Raw genomic sequence first — 6556 nt, 5'->3', positions numbered from 1 at the left:
GAAATTTTTAAATTCCACTGCGCCTTGGATGGCAATTCTCCTTCAGTTTGACCATAGGTCCCTGTGGGATCGATATCTTTTAAAACTAAAGCGACTGGACTGTGCACTTGCAGTCAAGTACCCTACATACTATATTTTATATATAGCCAGACGAACCATCAAGTTTTTGGCGCCGTTGTCGGGGACCTATTTTAGTCGAATATTGCGATTCTTTCGTTGCACAATATAGACTAAGGTAAAAACAAAAACTAATCTTCTCTCCCTTCTTTCCCTGATTGTATGCCAAGTACTCGCTCACAAGGCGATAACTTAGCACCACCAATCCCTGAATTAGAGCGTTTCTTATACGTGAGACGCCGAATACACGAATATCATCAAAAGTACGGTATTCCCGATATCTTTTCTCCTCCTAAATCAGAAGAAAAACCAAACATGGCTGAAGAAGGACCACAAAATCGTCCTCTTAAATTCTATGCTACCCCGTCCCAACAAGAACCTCACAACAACATTGTTACCCCCGCTATCAATCGAAACGATTTCGAGCTGAAACCCTCACTATTATCAGCTGTCCAACAACATCAATTTGCTGGAAATCCTACCGACGATCCTAATGAACACCTGACTAAGTTCGTGCAGTACGCAGATACTGCAAAGGCGAATGATGTATCTCAAGATGCCATAAGACTGCGCTATTTTCCTTTCTCACTAAGAGACAGAGCTTGGGCTTGGTTGCAATCCTTGACATCCAACTCCGTTACGACATGGGAAGACATGAAGAACGTCTTCTTATCCCGATACTTTCCGCCGAGCAAACTGCTATGCTGAGAGCTCAAATCAATGGATTTCGACAAAAAGATGTGGAATCTCTCTATGAAGCGTGGGAGAGATACAAGGACATGATGAGGATATGTCCACATCACGATCTCAAAGACTGGGTGATCATTCACACATTTTACAATGGGCTTTTGTATAACAAAATATTTACAGTAGACGCTGCCGCGACCGATGCACTTATGGACAAGCCATACAACGAAGCCTATCAACTCATTGAAAACATGGCCCAAAACCATTGCCAATGGGGAGGTGAACAAACTCTAGTGGAAAAATCCCAGACTAAGGGTGGAATGTACGAAATCAGTAGCCTTGACCTTGTTCATGCAAAGGTAGATGCCCTTGTTCAAAAATTAGATAACTTGACCATACCACCCGCAGCCACCGTGGCTGCTGTAACTCCAAACTGCGAGTTATGTGGAAACCCTGGACACACTGCACAAGAATGTCAAATATTAGCAGGAGTCCCAACCGATCAAGTAAATTACACACAAGGAAATCCCTATTCGAATACCTACAACCCAGGTTGGAAAAACCATCCTAATTTCTCGTATAAGAATAACAATGCCCTGTATGCAACTGGCCAAGCACCAACTGTTCCGCCTGGATATCAAAAGCCAGCTAATAATGCTCCTAATATTCCTAGGAAGTCAAATCTCGAATTAATGATGGAAAGCTTCATAGCTACCCAAGCACAGACAAACAAAGACTTCTTGAACCAAAACATACATAGTAGCGAGCAACTTAAACAACTAGCGAATAAAGTAGACGCCTTAGCCACCCACAATAAAATGCTTGAAACACAGATTTCACAAGTGGCTCAACATCAAGCATCTACAACCGCTCCAGCTGGAACATTTCCTGGACAACCGCAACCTAATCCAATAGGACATGCAAATGCCGTTATACTGAAGAGTGGAAAAGAAGTAGACGGACCCGTAGATCCAAGACTCCAAAACCCTGCCATGTACCAAAAACCAGATAAAACCTCAACTGAGCAGGTGAATGAACCGAAGGAAACAAAAGATAATACCCAAGAGGCCGAAGAGAAAGAGAAACCTTATGTGCCTCCACCTCCTTATAAACCACCCATTTTGTATCCTCAAAGACTCAAAAGTTCTAAATCTGCGAGTCAATTTAGGAAATTTGTTGAACTTCTAAAGCAACTAAACATTACGATACCCTTTACAGAAGCCATCACACAAATGCCCTCCTATGCCAAATTTATTAAGGAAATCCTATCCAATAAGAAAAAGATTGAGGATGAAGAAACAGTTACACTTACTGCCGAGTGTAGCGCAATAATCCAGAATAACATGCCTCATAAACTAAAAGACCCAGATAGTTTCTCCATACCCTGTGTCATTGGAAAATTCGTCATAGACAAAGCTCTATGCGATCTAGGAGCCAACATTAGTGTAATGCCCTTAACCATTTGTAAAAGGCTCAGTATGGGAGAATTAAGACCGACCAAGATGTCTGTTCAATTAGCTGACCGCTCAATCAAATATCCTGTCGGTATACTAGAGAATGTCCCAGTACGTGTAGGACAATTTTACATTCCTACGGACTTCATAATCATGGACATTAAAGAAGATGCCAGTACACCTATCATACTAGGAAGGCCATTCTTGGCTACCGCCGGAGCCATAATAGATGTAAAGAGAGGTAAGCTGACATTCGAAGTTGGAGAGGAAAAGGTTGAATTCATCTTGACTCAATTCTTACAAGCGCCAACTATAGAGGACACCTGCTATCTGCTTGATGTCATAGAGGAGTGCGTGAGACAGATGGAGAAGCAAGAAACCATATATTCAGATATAATAAAAATCCAAATCCCTTCAATCTTTGAAGACAATAATTGGCATGAACCATAGCAAAATGAAAGTCTAAGTGAATGCTTAGCACTTACACCTAACCACATGCCATGCCCAAAGAAACCTGACTTGGAATTAAAAGCACTACCAAAGAACCTAAGATACGAATTCCTAGACACTGGACTGAAAAAACCAGTAATAGTCAACGCTGACTTGGGACAGATGGAAACTGAGAAATTACTAGATGTCCTAAGAAAATACCCAACAGCGTTAGGATATAACATCGCCGATCTAAAAGGAATAAGTCATTCTATTTGTATGCATCGCATTATGCTGGAGGAAGATTGTAAAACCTTTAGAGAACACCAGAGAAGGATCAACCCTATCCTAAGTACGGTAGTCAAGGATGAAGTAAAGAAACTTCTAGATGCTGGAATCATATACCCGATCTCTAATAGTCAATGGGTTAGCCCCGTTCACGTAGTACCCAAAAAAGGAGGTGTTACAGTTGTTAAGAACGAGAAGGGCGAATCTATAGCACAAAGAGTTGTGACCGGAAGTAGAATGTGCATTGACTATAGAAAACTGAATAAAGCCACTCGTAAAGATCATTTCCCTCTACCCTTCATTGACCAAATGCTTGAACGATTGGCTGAGCATTCTCACTTATGCTATCTAGAAGGTTATTCAGGATTCTTTCAAATCCACATCCATCCTGACGACCAAGAAAAGACTACCTTTACATGCCCATATGGTACATTCGCCTATCGACGAATGCCATTTGGCTTATGTAACGCTTCCACAACATTTCAAAGATGCATGATGGCAATCTTCGCCGATTTTATAGACGACATCATGGAAGTCTTTATGGACGATTTTTCTGTTTGCGGGCAGAGTTTTGAAGGATGTCTATCTAACCTTGAAATGGTACTCGAAAGATGCGTGAAAGTAAACCTCGTTTTAAACTGGGAGAAATGGCATTTCATGGTTCAACAAGGAATTGTATTAGGTCACATGGTATCTGACAGAGGAATTGAAGTCGACAAAGCTAAAATAGAAATCATAGAGAACCTTCAACCTCCAAAAACTGTACGAGAAATAAGAAGCTTTCTAGGACACCCCGGTTTCTACCGACGTTTCATTAAAGATTTCTCGAAAATAACCAAGCCACTTACATGATTATTAATGAAAGACGCTGACTTCATATTTGATGAAAAATGCTTAACATCGTTCAACCAACTGAAAACATCTTTAATCACCGCAGCCATAATGCAACCACCTAACTGGAGATTACCCTTCGACATCATGTGCGATGCGAGTGATTACGCAGTAGGCGCGGTACTAGGACAAAGGAAGGATAAGAAGCTTCATGCTATTTACTATGCAAGTAGAATGCTAGATCCTGCCCAAATGAACTACGCCACCACTGAAAAAGAACTTCTAGCCATCATGTTCGCTTTGGACAAATTCCGTTCCTACCTGGTAGGGGCAAAAATTATCATCTATACCGACCACGCCGCTATTAGATATTTGCTAAGTAAGAAGGATGCCAAACCAAGACTTTTAAGATAGATCCTGCTCTTACAAGAATTTGATTTAGAGATAAAAGATAAGAAAGGTACTGAAAACGTAGTAGCAGACCACTTATCACGTATCGAAGGGAATAAACCCGAACAAATCCCAATTAACGATGATTTCCCTTACGAACGACTCATAGCCCAAATGGAAAGTGATATATCTGAACTAACATTAAACGATACAAAAATAGAAGAATCCGTGGAAGAAATACATACGAATGTTGTTGATTCTAAGTGTTGACAGCAATTTTGGTAAAACAAAGAGTATTCACAAGATGTTATGTGTGATGTCTTAACATAAGATATCCTATGTACCTGCTGGAGTTCAAGAACATGTTCATGCATGATTGTTTCAGAATGCCACATACAATGATAAGGCTTCTGATATTGGATGTACCTGCTGGATCTTAAATGAAAGACATGTTCATGCAGGATTGTTTCAGATGACATACACAAGGTCATGGCATCTGATATGGCTGTACCTGCTGGAATTTATAAAAGGAATTATTGGATTATGCAGGATTTTTCCAGGATGTCAGACCCGATGTCATGACATCCTGTACACAGAACATTCAGTATGAATGTTTGGTGTTTTGTGATTGCACAATTAATGGCAATCTTTGCGTGATTGAAGATATAATTAGCTAGTGCATTCAATCATGGATTACAACCAGATTTACTTATTTTCCAAGGAGATCTAACCAGCTGTTATAAAAAGATTTGATTGGAAAATTGATTTAGGGTTTTTAAGATGTCCAAGCCCAGCTGAAAGCTTCTATAAAAAGGGACTTAGAAAACCTGTTTGAACACACAACCAATACTGAGCAAAATATAGAGAGAGAGCTAGGGTTTGTGTCTGTTTAGTCGTAAGACTTGTAGGTCATTCAATTCATCCATTGATGATTGAATTGTACTGATTTGTGGTTGTAATTTGTCACTCTAAAGCTGTTAAGCAAGAGTGTGTGTCTTCTTGATCAAAGCTGTGAAGCAAGATCAAGAGTGTGTCTTCTTGATTGAAACTGTGAAGTAAAATCAAGAGTGTGTAATTGAAAAGTATTTTCTTTTCACAAGGGATTGTTATTTAAAATCACTGGTGTGTGATTGTAGGGAAGTGAGTGGGTTCTCATATCTAAGAGTGCTTAGGTAGAAATTGCACGGGTAGAGATTAGGTGAGAAAGACTGTAACTTGTTGAAGTGTACGGAGAGTCTTCGAACTAATTCTATTTTAGTGAATTTCCTTCCTGGCTTGGTAGCCCCCAGACGTAGGTGAGTTGCACCGAACTGGGTTAACAATTGCTTGTGTTATTTGCTTTACCATTCTGTATTTTTTATCCATTGTGTGTTAACAGATATTAGTGTCATGACATTACCTTCGACATCTTATATCTGATACCAGAAGTTCAATTGGTATCAGAGCAGGCATCCTACTCTGGTTCTGGGTGAGATCTAGGGGCAATACTTTCTGGTACTATGGAGAGAGATGGAGGATCTGTTCATAGGCCACCAATTTTGGATGGTTCTAACTATGACTATTGGAAACCTCGAATGGTAGCATTTTTGAAATCCCTTGATAAATAGGCTTGGAAAGCTGTGTTAACAGGTTGGGTGCATCCTGTCATTACTAAAGAAGGAGAAGCCACTACTGAGAAGAAGCCTAAAGAACAATGGTCCAAGGAGGAGGATGATCTTGCTCTTGGAAACTCTAAAGCATTGAATGCAATATTCAATGGGGTAGACAAAAATATTTTCAGGCTGGTAAACAACTGTGAAGTGGCCAAAGATGCTTCAGACATTCTCAAGACCACTCGTGAAGGCACCTCTAGGGTAAAGAGGTCTAGACTTCAGCTGCTCACCTCCAAGTTTGAAAACTTAAGGATGAAAGAAGATGTAAACATTCATGAATTTCACATGAGTATCCTTGAGATTGCTAATGCTTCAGGAGCCCTGGGAGAGAAGATGATAAATGAAAAACTAGCAAGAAAAATACTCAGGTCACTCCCTAAGAGATTTGCAATGAAGGTGGCTGCCATAGAAGAGTTTCAAGACATTTCCAACATGAGGGTAGATGACGTAATTGGTTCCCTCCAAACCTTTGAGATGGGATTGAATGATGGAACTGAAAAGAAAAAAAAAGCATTGCCTTCATATCAAACACAGAAGAGGAAAACAATCAAGATGAGGATAAAGAGTGGGCCAATGAAGTTGCAATGTTTGGGAGACAGTTCAACAGATTGTTAAAGAAAATGGATGTAAGAGCCAAGGCAAATGTCAAGAACATCTCACCTGACATCAGCAATGGAAGAAGAGTAAGGCCAGAGGAGAATCCCAAAG

The 6556-nt window shown here is 40.2% G+C and overlaps 1 non-coding gene across 1 annotated transcript; it reads right to left on the bottom strand.

Moving 5' to 3' along the window:
* Positions 1–818: 818 nt before the first annotated feature.
* On the bottom strand, positions 819–925 carry LOC127077368 (small nucleolar RNA R71). The gene has a single exon (XR_007787194.1). It is a non-coding gene; the product is annotated as a small nucleolar RNA R71 (small nucleolar RNA).
* Positions 926–6556: the final 5631 nt, after the last annotated feature.

Source organism: Lathyrus oleraceus, chromosome 4 (genome assembly GCF_024323335.1).
Source record: "Lathyrus oleraceus cultivar Zhongwan6 chromosome 4, CAAS_Psat_ZW6_1.0, whole genome shotgun sequence".
NCBI classification, from domain to species: Eukaryota; Viridiplantae; Streptophyta; class Magnoliopsida; order Fabales; family Fabaceae; genus Lathyrus; species Lathyrus oleraceus.
The sequence above is the reverse complement of the archived record's forward strand: the minus strand, read 5'-3'. Positions and strand labels throughout refer to the sequence as shown.